The following is a 15,196-nucleotide window of genomic DNA, read 5'->3' as shown; positions in this document are numbered from 1 at the left end:
TAGTTATTTACAGTTTTAAGCTTTCCATAAGAGATTGATTCATTTTAACAAATGTTATATATATATACACACACACATGGACCTAAAAATTGAAAGTCACATTTAAGAAAAAGTCGAATGTTAACCATGTTAAGATTTTGTTATATTTTTTTATAAAAAAAATTAAACTTTTGTAGATAACTAAATATAAATACTTATTTATGAAGTTTGTAAATTTGAATTCTTAGAAATAAGATAAGACTGTACGGTAAGGAGAGTATTAAAATTATAATGATTTATAAGATTTCTTTTACAAGATTTTTTTTTAAAATAATTTTGTGGTTTATATTTTAATAAAATTTTAAGATTTGGAAACACTATGAAATTATAAGATTTACAAAAGCAAAATGATACGATTAAAATAAAGAAAATTTTAACAAATGATTTTTTAAATATCTAACATTTTAATTTTTATTTCCATGACAAATATGAAACCTCACTTCAATTGGAGGATAAAATAACTACTGCAAAAGAAGTTAATTGGATCTGATGCAAATGAATGACATGAGGAACACCACCCATATATGGATCACTTGCAAACCAGTGTGGAGGATATAGTTGTGTTGTATTATGTAAAAATGATATATATATATAATCAAGTACGAAGACAACATAAGTTAAAAAAATTTGTTGCTAGAACTGCTTTACAATATTTGGCAGGATTGGGAGTGAATGATCCTATGATTTCTTTTCACCACATGGTTGATGAGGATAATAGACTCCAACACCTCTTTTTTTTTTCTCTTTTTTTTTTTTTTTTAATGACATCATGCAACTAGACTATGAAATATTTGGTGATGTTTTAGGTTTTGATGCGACTTATTGTAAAAATTAGTATGAATGTTTGCTAATTATATATATATTTTTTTTGGTATAAATCATCATAATTAGACAGTGATTTTTGTTGTTGCTACTATTGTGGCTAATGAAACTAAGGCGTCCAATGTCAATTATTATTGATGGAGATGTGATAAAAAAAATTCAATAAGAAGGGTATTTTTAAATGCTCGTGTGCATGAACTTACTACGCGATGCAACTAACATTGGCAAGGTAGAATTTATTAAAGAGTTTAGAAAATGCATGCACGGTGATTATGAAGTCGGTGAATTTAAGAAAAAATGCAGGAAATGATAAAGAAATTTGAGGTTGAACATTTAAAGCATCACACTTTTATAAATTTTAGAATATTATATAATTACACTTTACATGTTACACAATTATAATAAGCCAGCCTATTGCTACAAATGTTAATGAATATACAAATGTTAGAAATTTATCGACAGACCATATACTAAAGAATAAGTATTTTTCAAATAATTATAAATTATCTTCATATTTACACAATTTAAATAACTTTTTTACTATCTTCACTTTTTCTCCTCTTATGTTTTGTTGTGTCATGGTTGAGTTTGATTTCCTCCTTAAAGTCCAATATGACTAAACAAATTAACTAAAAAAAACCTTTAAGCCTAATCCAAACCCAATATTGGACTCCTCAATAGGCAGCCCAACTTGGTGTAAAAATAAAAAAGGGCAATCCAACTCATACTTTAATTCAAATTCTTTCAAAAATGAATTTTAATACTTCCCTAACATTCAATTTTGCCATAAAAACAATTTAATTTAATTTCATTCAATTTTAATACTTGACTAATGTTTAATTTTACTAATCAAATTCAGTATTATAAATCATAATATACAACTCCATTACAATTTCTTTAATTTGAAAATATATACTTACTATAACATTTAACATGTTAAATGATCAATAATTATATTCCAAAACTAGACCAATAAAAATCATTAAGGGCACCAAAAAATCATCTTGGTTCACACGTCATTCATACAAACATACATGGTTCACAACATAGCCCATTAAATACATAACAAATTAAATACAATCAAATTAAACCCTTTTTCAATTAATGCTCTAAGAATCATAAACTATTTTTTTTTTCAACTACACCTACCTTATTGAATTTACAACAATTCATTTATGTATAAAACATGTCATTGTCCATCGACATAATGTATAACACTTTTAAATTTGCACCAAAATGCTTAGTAAAAATATAGTCGTCTATCCATATATAATTCATCTCTCAGAAATTCTTCTTGCTATATCAACAAATTGTATGAGTTAATTACAATTCATTCTTTCATAAATCTAAAATTTTTAACTATGCAGTGTGCTTTGGTCACTAAACAATGTAGCTAATTTTGATAACTGATACAACATACACACAATTTTTCCCCTTTACAACTTACAACCAATATACTACACTCAATTATACAATCCTCCAATTGATTTCTTACTTTAAATAAAAGTGTAATATGTTCACCAACAAAGTCATTGTCTAAGGAAACCTTCTTATTTTCCTTCTAAACAATTAAAAGTTCCCCTTTTTAAAAAGGCACATTTCTAAGCTAGCACATTTGAATCCTTTAGAAGATTATCAAAAGAAAATGATAATTCTTTATCATTTCAAATAACTTAGGTTCAAATTCACATGCCTTTTCTTGATCTTAATTTTCCACCAAACACATATTTTCTTTTTATTATTAATCTTCATCAAAAGATGAATCTTCTAAGTCACCCTAGGTGACCATCATGGCTTTCTTCTTTCCTTTCTTCTCATCTTTCTTGAGTTTTGGACATTCTAATTTGCAATGTCCCAACTTGTTGCATTTATAGCACTTAACTTGACTTTTGAAGGTTTCTCTAGTTGGTGAATCTTTTCTGAAAGAGATCTTTTTCAATCATTTTCTCTTTTTGAGTAGCCTTTTAATTTTTCTTGTCAGAAGAGCTAACTCGTCATCTTCTAGGTTTTCTTCAACATCTTCTAATTTTGAGTCTTCTTAGGTCTTTAGTGCTTTAGATTTCTGACTAGCCTTTAGAGCTACAATTTTTCCTTTAGGCTGTAATTCATCTTGTAGTTCTTTCTCATGCGCTTTGAGTGATCCAATTAGCTTATCCATGTGAAGCATCTTCAAGTTTTTGCTTCCTGGATAGCTATGATTTTCGGTCTCCATATTTTTGGTAGACTTCTCAAAATCTTCTTTATATTCTAATGTGTTGTGTAATTTTCTCCCAAATCATTTAGGTCGTTCATTATAATAGTAAATTAGTTGTACATGTAGTTTATGGATTCCTATTCCTGCATTTTAAACATTTCAAATTGATGAGGCAAAATATTTACTTTGGAATCTTTTACCTGATTTCTTCCTTCATGTGCAACTTTCAGTTTCTCCCAAATTTCTTTTGTTGTAGTGCATTCTCTCACTTAATTTGTCATACTCAAATTTGTTAAGTGTATAAGTGAGATAGAACTTCGCTTTTGCATTAAGCAAACATCTAAACTTCTCATCACCCCTTCATTCTTGTTTTGGCTTTACTATGATAACCCTTGTATCCAAAGTTTTCTCGGTATATATGGCTTTTCTTCTACTATTTCTAGTGGATCTACATCCTGTGAATCTAGAAATAACTTCATTCTGTCTTTCCAATAGTAGTAATCATTTCCATCAAATATTGGAGGTTTGTTTGTTAAAGCACCTTCTAGAATAAACATTGTTGGATGTTGAACAACCATTACTTCCTTAGGATTTTTTCTCCTACACTGTTAAGTGTACTCAACTCTAAGATCTAAGTTCTAGTACCAATTGAAGTGAATGTTAGGACAAGAAAGGGAGGTTGAATTATTGTATTACTTAAAATCTGTTATTTAAGAAAATTTGTCCTTCAGAAGATGAATCTTCTAAGTTTTAAAAAAATTAGTTTTCTTATCAAGCTAACTTCTAAACAATTTTAAAACAATAATATATTATGCAATGTTAATATGTAATCCAAGAAAACAACTACAATAAGTAAAAAGATAGAGTTAAAGAGATTGAAAATAGAATTTTATATTGATTCACCCCAATTTAGGTTACATCCAATCCTTACACACTTTGTGAGATTTTCCACTAATACAACAATTGTTGTTCAGGTTATAACACCAGCCACATTTTGATACAATTCCACACTATACAGCCACTTACTGCTAGAGTTTTACACTTTGCCACCTACTAAAATTTCTCCTTCAACAACCTGTTGAGATACCAACACTTATAGCCACCTATTATGAGTTTCACAACACACTGGTTCTTTTCACTCCTTCCTACACCTTTGCACACTAGATCTAGGTAAGGAAGGTTTTATTTACAAAAGTAGGTTTCATGTATCCTTGCACATAACTATGGTTACAATAAATTCTCCTAATAAGAGCTTCCACAAAAGAAAGATTCAAACTTCGTTTTTCTATTACAAGAATGCTTACAAATGTAGAAGTGAAGATCTATGGAAGCTTGTATTTTGATTATTCTCTTTGATCTTGCTTGCTTGGAATTTGTAGCCTTGGTCTTCCTTTTATAGCTTCTAAAATATGTCCATTATGGGTAGCTTAGATTTTAAGTAGTGGTGATGTCAACTTGTACTTTCATTAGTACTATCAATAAATTCCTCAAAACCAATTATCTTTTGAAACTTCCATGTAAGCTTCCTTTTGAGCTTCGATCTGAACATCCTTCTAAGCAATCTTCCGAATAGAGTCTTCGGTACCAATCTTCTAAGAAGTTGAGTTTTAACTGAAGCTTCATGTTGAAAGAATTAGATCTCTGAACTAAGTCTTCAAGGCATCTTCCTTAAGAGAGAAAGTTCATCTTAAACTTCTTTGATCAATAGACTTTGCCTACTCATAGAATAACTAAGACCACAGTGCTTCATGTTAGCTTAAGTAGCTTAGTTACTTTTTGTTGGTGCTTTCGAGTTGAAATACCTTTGAAGCTTCTGAGTACTAACCAAAGTATATTTGAAACACTTGAACAAATCTGTTAGTACACCACACAAAAACTCTAGGTGGTTAAAACTTGAAACTAAGAGTTTGTCATTATTAAAACATACATTAAGGCAAGATTCAACAACATGAAGTCCTATACAAAAAGAAACTAGCAAAATGAAATCCTAGCTAAAACCTAATGTCACATCTTATAAGAGCACTCCCACACAAGGTCTAGGTCTCGTCACTAGCATCATCAACATCATGATGAGCCTCACCTACAACAACATTCATGCCAACGACAACACAAAAATGGGGAGTGAGAAACATCTCACTCTGGCTCACAACATAAAAATATCACCATCATATATATATATATATATACACACATATATATATATGTATATATATATCATATACATGTATCATTTTCCGATTTGTGTGCATATGATGCATGTTACATGAGACTCAATGCATATCATGTTATCACTCTGCATTTTCACAAGTTGCTAATTTGTCATCACATGACCCTCATAGGATCCACACACAACGATGTGCTTATACCAATACAATTTCACGTCATTTACAAATACCATACCTCACAATATCATAAATACATAGCCAACACATATCATTTCTTGGACAAGATAACCAACACACAAACAACACATTGTATCACACAAGAGTCGTATATTCACAATTCAAACATAGAATGTCCATGATATCACCCGATAACACCTCAAGATAGAATCATTATGAATCATCTAATCATATGTTAATACTTCAACCATACTCATTAAGAGATCATCATCAAACTAAGCATTTATGTTAATAACTTAACTAGTCTAACTTAGGCATCGATGCCGCTAAAATACCTTAAGTTATTAATAATCAACTCACATTATAACTTATTCACAATTTTTTTTTCTCATGATTTCTCTTTCCTAATCATTGATAAGGTACCTCAAACTATTCATTAGATGAAACACTTGAAAGGTAAAGTGATTCATCATTACCATTAACAAATTACATTCCCATAACTAAATCTTATACGATCTTATGTGGTGTAAACACAATACATAAAGCTACATACATCCTATCAAGTTTATATTAATTTTGCTAGAAAGCTAAGACAATTATCTATGACTTCTATGCTGACCTAAAGAGTTAATTTTGTCATCTACTATTTTTTAAAAATTACAAAATCGTAGCATTTTAGCCTAAATCTAATAGTTTGACCCTTGCTCACAAATTGGATTATAACTTGAATTCTACACCTCCTTTTTTAGTAATTCCAATGGAATTGGAAAGCTAACATTATATTTCCTATGAAGACTACAAAATGTAATTTTGAAACTATCATGCCTGGTGTTGGACTTTCACACTCGACACAGAGAGGACAAAACCCTCTATAACGCACCTATGCTTAATGTTATTGATGTTATACTCGGTGTGAAACCTCATAAGAACATTGTCGAATGGTCACGCGGCCCATTTGATGTATGATGTGATTCCAGTTCATGAGAAACCTATAGATTGCCCAAAAATTGCATAATAGGAATCCAAAACCCCAAAACTCTGACCCAATCAGTAAAAATCACGATTATAGCTTAATTATACTTTATCATACCATCAATTAATGATATCCAATCTTAATTTCACATATCATACAATTAACATCAATCTTCACTTTGCTCTATAAATCAAGAATTTCTTACAAGAACTATAGACACATATAGTTTCTCTAAAAATTCAAATTAAATGAAATTAACTATACATATAATTCAAACATCACATATAATGTACATCACACGAATTCATAGATTACAAGATAAAATTGGGATTTCTCCTTCATAGCATATAAGAACAAATAATATATTGGAAGTCAATATCACTACCCAATAGTTATCCAATGTCTAGAATGAGACTACTAACTCCCCCTTTATTTTGATGAATAGAGTTCGAATCTGTGGGTTGATCTCGAACGGTTTCTAGTTCTCTCACTTCTTTAGAGCACAAAATGTGAGAAAGAAAAGTGAGAAACATGAAAATGAAACTGACGTAACCCCTTCATAAAACTCTTAACCTATGTTTAACCTTCCAGTAACAAAATTAAACCATGGTTACACTTTCCTTCCCTTAAAATATTAAAACTTATAGATAAATAATATATAAAATAAATATATTTATCCCAACCCAATTATAAATAAAATAAAATAAAATATATAAAACAATCATAATATAAACACATTTTTTTAAAATATATTTAATTACATAAATAATTAAAACACATATTTTCTCCAAGTACTTTCTATAAAAAAATAATTTCACAAATCTTCTTTATTAATAAAACACTCATAATTATTAAAAACTTCTAAAATATTTCTTAAAACTAATTTAATTAATTTAATTTTTTTTTACTAATTTTAGAAAACTTTGGATATTACAATTCTCCCCCTTTAAGAAATTTTTTCCTCGAAATTTTACTCATAAGAAAATATGGATAGAAGAAAAGCCACGATCATACTTTTGAATAAAGTGACATAGAGCAACAACAAGAATGTTTGGTAGAGAGAAAGTAAGGCTACATAATAAGCAACTTCCCTCACTCTTGTTCAAGTATATGTATGAATCAATGAAACATGGAGTATGCTTGAGTGGTTCAATCAATTCCAATTCAAGAGTTTTTTTTTCTAGAAGACACGATCTCCCATAATAGACTTAACTCTCTTCTTCTTATGTCGTACCTTTTTTATCTTTTATGTTCTATCTCTCATCTTTTCTTAGTTTGGTTTAACCAGTTGATTGCACCTTCTCAAGTCCTAATACAAGGTTGTATGTTGGTTCTAACTAGCTCAAGGCATTCCACATTTTTGTAGTGCATTCTGATTATCTCAATCTTAGAACGTCACTTGTATACTACCTCAATACCATTCTCCTTTATTGATCCAACTCTAAATTGAAACTAACAATAGGGATTTAGCCTTTTTTCCTTTACTAATATCTCATCTATCAACCTTTTAGTTCTCATCAACATATTTAGCTTAGGATACTCTAAGGGTTACTCACATGTCAACTAAGGTTCAAAATTTGTCTTAATGGTTCAAATTTCTAATACTTAAGGTAGGTATGTTTAAAAAAATTTCTACTCAAGGTTTTAAAATCATATTTTTAAGAAACTCTAACACTCTCACTTGAATCATACTTAACACTTTTTTTATCGAAAGGTATCTAAGATCTTTGTAGCCACCAAAACTTCTAACTTATACTTCTTGTGGAGATAATATAGTCACTAGAAGGGAGAGGGGGGTTGAATAGTGAATATCAAAAACTTGTACTTTTTGCAAGAGAGTGAAGTAATATCTACAACGGATGAAGTGATGGAAGAGTAATTAAAAGAACAATGAAAAATTATACTAGTTGATCTTAAACATAGAGACTATGTCCAATTCTCAATTCAACTAGATTGAGTTTCACTAACTTTCTCAAAGTTACAAGTATTCTTTTCCAAGCCATTTATGGCTCTACAAAAAGTGTTCTTTGATTGGCCTTTTCAAGCAATTACCAATTATTCTTTTATAGTCAAGTCTCTTTAGGCTCTACAACAAGTGTTCTTTGACTGGTATTTTCAAGTCATTACCTAAGTATTCTTTTACAATCAAGCTTCTTCAAGTAATACCCTATAACAACAGTTATCAAGGTATTACAAGGTTGTTAAAATTGTCTCTCTAAGATGTGAATACAACAACATTTTGGTACAAAGATGTTTCTACAAGAAAGGAGGGGGGGTTGAATAGTGAATATAAAAAATTCACACTTTTTGTAAGAAAAAGAAGTAGTATATGCAATAGACGACGTGTTGGAAGAGTAATTGAAAGAACAATGAAAATTAATCTGGTTTGTCTCAAACACAAAGACTACGTCCTGTTCTCAATTCAACTAGATTGAATTCCACTAATTTTCTCAAAGTTACAAGTATTTTTTTTCCAAGCCACTTTTGGCTCTACAATAAGTGTTCTTTGATTGGCATCTTTAAGCCACTACCCAAGTATTCTCTTACTGTATTCTTTTACAATCAAGACTCTCTAGGCTATATCCTATAACAACAATTATCAAGGTATTACAAGGTTGTTACAATCGTCTCTCTGAGATGTGAATACAATTATGTTTTGGTACAAAGATTTTTCTACAAGACAAAAGCTATGCAGAAGAGATGTGTATGTGAATGTTCTTGTATTTTGATCAAAAGTTTCTTATTGTCTTGATCTTCAGAACTTCTTATATAATAGCTTTGGATAAGATGATCGTTGCAACACTTTGAGTCTAGCTCACAAGTTTGCTTCATTTGTCTTCATTATCTTCCTTATGGTGACAGGTAATTGTTTGACACATTTAATGTGAACATTAGATGCATTTCACCAAATAGTACCTCTTATTTGATCAAGGAGATCACTTATCAACTTTTCATACCAAACAAAGCTTGTAGAAGTAATGTCAGCAGAGTAGTTACAATAATGGCTTTATCTACTTTATTTTTGTGATTTCAGAGATTTGGTTCTGACAAAACACATGGTAAAAAATTTGTGAATTTCAAGACATTCTTTGATTCAATCTGTTATGGAATGAAATATTCAAAACAAATTATGTTATTAGTCTTAATAAATGATAAATATTAATGTATATGAGATAAACTATATGCTTATTTGATTAACAATCGTATTACAAATGATTTTTATCTTACACTTCATTTGATAAGCTTTTCAAATATACATTTCAAAGATGTTTTCTCAAGCATTTCTTCTATATAAAAACATTTTATTTGTTAGAATTAAAACTCTAATTTTAAGGGATCATCTTTTCACTTACAAATTCTAAAAACATTTATTTCAATCAACTAGTTCAACCTACCTAATTAACAGAGGATACTTACTTATCATGTTCACTAGCCTACCTAATGGCAATTCATAGCTAGCTTTATACAATTCTACCTTTCTTAATTATTAACATAAGCACTTCCAAAGGTGACATGCAAGGTCTAATAACTATATTCTACAAGTTCCTCTATTTCTTCCTTAAGTCACCCAAACACATAGGTACCACAACACCACAAGGTTTACTAGGATTAGGGAAATTAAGGCAAGTACAATAGTTTACCTTCAAGTCTTAGTAACTATCCACACATCTATCATATTACACAAAGGATATTCCTATTATACTCACAAAAAAACTATACTCTTTCACCAAGTGATAAACTAAACACGTTCTCAAGAAAAATATGTAGGGTTCTCTAACTAAAGGGATATATCACTTAGCTCATTTATATTTGCAAGTCTCAAATAAAAACAAAGGATCATGTATACTTGAATATTTCTTTTAAAGAAGTTTAACTTGGTTGGAAATCATAACTTTACATTTTTACTCTCATCAAGGACAACATTTTATCAATGCAAATCAATAGGATACGGTTGAAAGATAATCAATCTGTACGAAGGACTATGTCTTGTTGATTAAGAAGAAACAAATCATGTTAACTATAGAATTTTAATAAGCACTTGCAAAAGAAATTATAAATAGGAAATAGAAATACAAACAAGACCACTAGTTAGAATTATAATAATCAAATAACATTTTAGGGAAAGGCAAACAATTGAATTTTGACAAACCAATAGTCGACATACAGGAATAAGTTACACAAAAATCAAATAATGCAACTAAGAGGTTCAAAATCACACAAACAAGGATTTCTGTCAATCTCCAGTTGATTAGCATGCAAGCATCATCTACCACCACTTGCACCTACGCTAGCAACACAAGTGGTATGACCAATAACCACTACTTCCTACATAACCAAAAAGTATCAAAACAAGCAACCAACAAAGGAGTCACAGTAATTAAAGATATCACGAGACATAACCAATCACATATTAAAGTACACATAGAACACACAGTCACGACACATATCACATAGTCTGGTTTGAATCAACCAAGCTCTGGTACTTCTAAGTATGAAACCCTCTACCCCACATATCATATTAAGCATATAAAATAACTATAATGGATAAATGTTAATGTAAAACTAAACTTTATTGATTGAGCAAAGATTTGCAAATCCCCTTGGATAGAGGTATTACACAGTAACATGTCAACAAAAAGAACTAAAACAATTCTTCAATATGGCAATTACAAAAACAAATCTAACATGAAGTCCTAAACATAAAGAAAGCAACAAAATGGAATTGTAGTTAAACTCCAATGTCACATCCTATCAGAGCACTCTCACACAAGATCTAGGTTTTGTCACCAGCATTATCAACATCATGATGAACATCACCTACGACAACATTCATACCAAAGACAACATCGAAAACAGAGAGTAAGAAACATCTTACTCTGACTCATGTTGTAGAATTAGGCTAAATAGCCAAACATACAATAATAAAATAATCATATATATATATATATATATATATATATATATATATATATATACACACACACACACAAGCATAAACATAATTAAATTAATAACAACAAGGTAAAATTGGATCAACCATGATTCACCACATCACTCATCACACAATACACATTCACACACGTAATGCAATGAATACAAACTACGATTTTCTTATGCATGTGGCACCAATATATATATATATATATATATATTTATATATATATATGTATGTATGTATATACGTATCTATATCATATACATGTACCAATTTGTTGATTTTCCGATTTGTGTACATATGATACATGTTACATGAGACTTAATGCAATATCATGTTATCATTATGTATATTTACAATTTACCATTGTATGACCCTCACAAGATCCACACACAACAATTTGTCTATACCAATACAATTTCACATCATTTAAAACAATTATACATCATAATATATACCTAGCACATATATCAATATTCCTTGGACAAGATAACCAACACACACAACACATTGTATCACATCAAGAGTCACATGTTCACAGTTCAAGCACATAATGTCCATGATATCACTCGATAACACCTCAAAATAGAATCATTATGAAATCATCTAATCGTATGTTAATACCTTAACCATACACATTAAAAGTTCATCACCAAACTAACCATTTACATTAATAACTTAACTAGTCTCGTAACAATATTGATATCACACATTAAATCCTTAGGCATCTGTATCACCGAAACATTTCAAATCATTAATAATCAACTCTCATTATAACTTATTCACAATTATTCTCCCTCATGATTTCTCTTTCCTAAACATTGGTAATGTACCTCAAACCATTCACAAAATCAAACATTTAAAGGATAAAGTCATTTATCATCACCATTCACAAACTACATTTCCATAATTAAATCTTCTATGACCTCGTGTGGTCCTTACTCGATATCTAGAACTATATACATGCTATCAAGTTAATATTATTTTTTTAAAAAAATCTAGGACAATTATCTACAACTTTGATGTTGACCTCAAGAGTTAATTTTTCCATCTACTATTTTTAAAAATAAAAAATCGTAGCATTTTAGCTTAAATCTAACAACTTAATCTCCGCTCACTATTTTTATTATAACTTGAGTTTTACAACTCCTTTTTGAGTGTTTTTAACGGAATTGAAAAGCTAATATCCAAGACTATGATTCATGTGAAGACTACATAATGTGATTATGAAGTTATCGCGCTCACTGCTACATTTTTCACGCTTAACTGATGTTACACTCGGTGTGAAACCTCAGAGGAACAACATCAAAAGGCACTCGACGTTACCCAGTTGACTCCCGATGCGATACCAATTTGTGAGGAACATACAGATTGTGCGGAAATCGCACAATACAAACCTAGAACCCCCAAACTCCAACCTAATTGGTAAAAATTATGATTAAAGCTTAACACTACTTTATTATACCATCAATTACTCAAATCTAACCTCAATTTCACATATTCATGCAATTAACATTAATCTTCACTTTGCTCTATAAATTAAGGACTTCTTTCAAGAACTACATGCATTTATAAATTCTCAAATAATTCAAATTACAACAAAATTAATTGTACATATAATTCAAACATCACATATCATGTATATAAAAAGATTACATAACACAAATTCATAAATTACAAGACATAATTAGGAATCTCCCCTCACAACATACAAGAATAGATAAGAAATTAGGGGTCAATCTCACTATCTAATAATTATCTTACATTCAGAGTGAGACTACTCGGCCCCTATTTACCTCGATGAACAGGGCGTAAATCTCTAAGATGATCTTAAATGATCTCTAGTTCTCCCATTTCTTTAGAGTTTGAAACACGAGAGAGAAAAGTGAGAAACATGAAAATAAAACTAATGTAACTCCTTCATAAAACTCCAAACCCATGTTTAATCCTCCAACAACATAATTAAACCATGGTTACACCTTTCTTTCTTAAAAATATTAAAAATTATAAATAAATAATTTATAAAATAAAAAACTTTCTTTCAACCCATTTATATATAAATAAAATAAAATACATTAAACAATTATAATATAAACACATATTTTCTAAAATACATTAATTACATAAATAATTGAAGCACATATTTTCTCCAAATACTTTCTATAACAAAATAATTTCATATTTTCTTATTAATAAAAATACTCATAATTATTAAAAGTCTTTAAAATAATTTTTGAAACTCATTTAATCAATTAAAGTGTCCTTTTAATAATTTTAGAAAACTTAGGTTGTTACATAATCCACTTAAAAAATTATGTTCTATATTAAATTTAAATAATTTAACCGTTGAATTAAAAGTTTTAATATATAGATCAAATATGCAATTATTTTTAAAAAAAAATTGAAAACTATTTGGTATCCTTTTTAATTAATTTAAATCATTGTATAAAATATTTTTATGATTATCTGTCAATTTGAATTAATAAAATGGAGCACCGAATAGTTTTCAAATTTCTTTAAAAGTTTGTAGACTTGATATATGCATTAAGAAATATTAATTTAACGGTTAAACCTTTAAAATTTAATGTAGAACATGAATTATTAAGTGAAATAAGTTTAAATAGACTTACTTTTAGAGCAAGTGTATCTCTCGTGTCATATATTTAATAACACCTTTAGTTTCATAAAAATTGTCCATTCCTATATGCATTCAAGCAAAGTAAAAAAAAATATTTACCCAATATATACATTAAACTAATAAATATATTATAAAATAAAAAAGTAGATATTAATATGTGATCGTCAAATTTGTTAAGTGATATTTCACTTCATAAATTTTATGATTTGTTTCTATTTCCTTATATTTACTATTTTGGTGAATATTTTTTTGGTACTTTGTTAGAATATATATAAAATGGATAAATTTTATACAAATAAAGTTGTCATTATAAAAAAAGGATATGTTTCCTCTAAGAGTAAGTTATCTAAATTTATTCTGTTTAATAACTCATGTTTTACATCAAATATCAATAATCTAATCATTGAATTTAAAATTCTTAATGTATAGAAAAAGTTTACAAATTTTAAAAAAATTTAAAAATTATTTTATACTTCGTTTCATTAATTCAAATTAATGCATATAAAATAATTTTATAATTATCTGTCAGTTTGAATTAATAAAATAAAGTATTAAATAATTTTAATTTTTTTAAAAAATTTAAAGATTTAATCTATACATTAAATTTTTTAATTTAATGATTAGATTATTAAAATTTAATATAAAATATAAATTATTAAACAAAATAATAAAATTACTCCTAAATATATCTTCAATATATAAACATTATTAAGTGTTTCTTTTTTCAATTTAAACAAACGGTGGTCAATTCAAAGTTTAACCAAACCGGCACGACGTCTGTAATAAATGTAATTCAACAAATTCATCGACAATGAAAGATTATTTTTCTTCCTCAAATTTAATGATCACGTGTACATTACTAGAATTTCTCTTATTATATACAATTTTTTCTGTGAATTTTTATGAAAAATTTGCTGGAAACATTATTTCTATAATTTCTTTTTGTGAAATTTTATCTGCAGATAATACTTTCGTGAATAATATATTTTTGTAAATTTTAAAATTCGCAGGAAATTTTCCTGCGAAATTTCTTACAAAAAAAATTTATAGGAAAGTTTCCTGTAAAAAAAAATTGCAAGAAAATTTGCAGGAAAGTTTTCTGCAAATTTTTTTACAAAAAATTCTGCAGGAATATTTTTTACGAAAATAATTAAAGCAACTCTGCTAAAATTTAAGTAACCCATAAAGTGGGTCAGAGCTGATATAGCAGTAATGTAATACAGAGGATTACTTATAAGCAACCCCGTTACAG

The sequence above is a fragment of the Cajanus cajan genome, chromosome 7 (genome assembly GCF_000230855.2).
Source record: "Cajanus cajan strain Asha chromosome 7, NIPB_CcT2T_4, whole genome shotgun sequence".
NCBI classification, from domain to species: domain Eukaryota; kingdom Viridiplantae; phylum Streptophyta; class Magnoliopsida; order Fabales; family Fabaceae; genus Cajanus; species Cajanus cajan.
Note: the sequence above shows the minus strand (reverse complement) of the source record.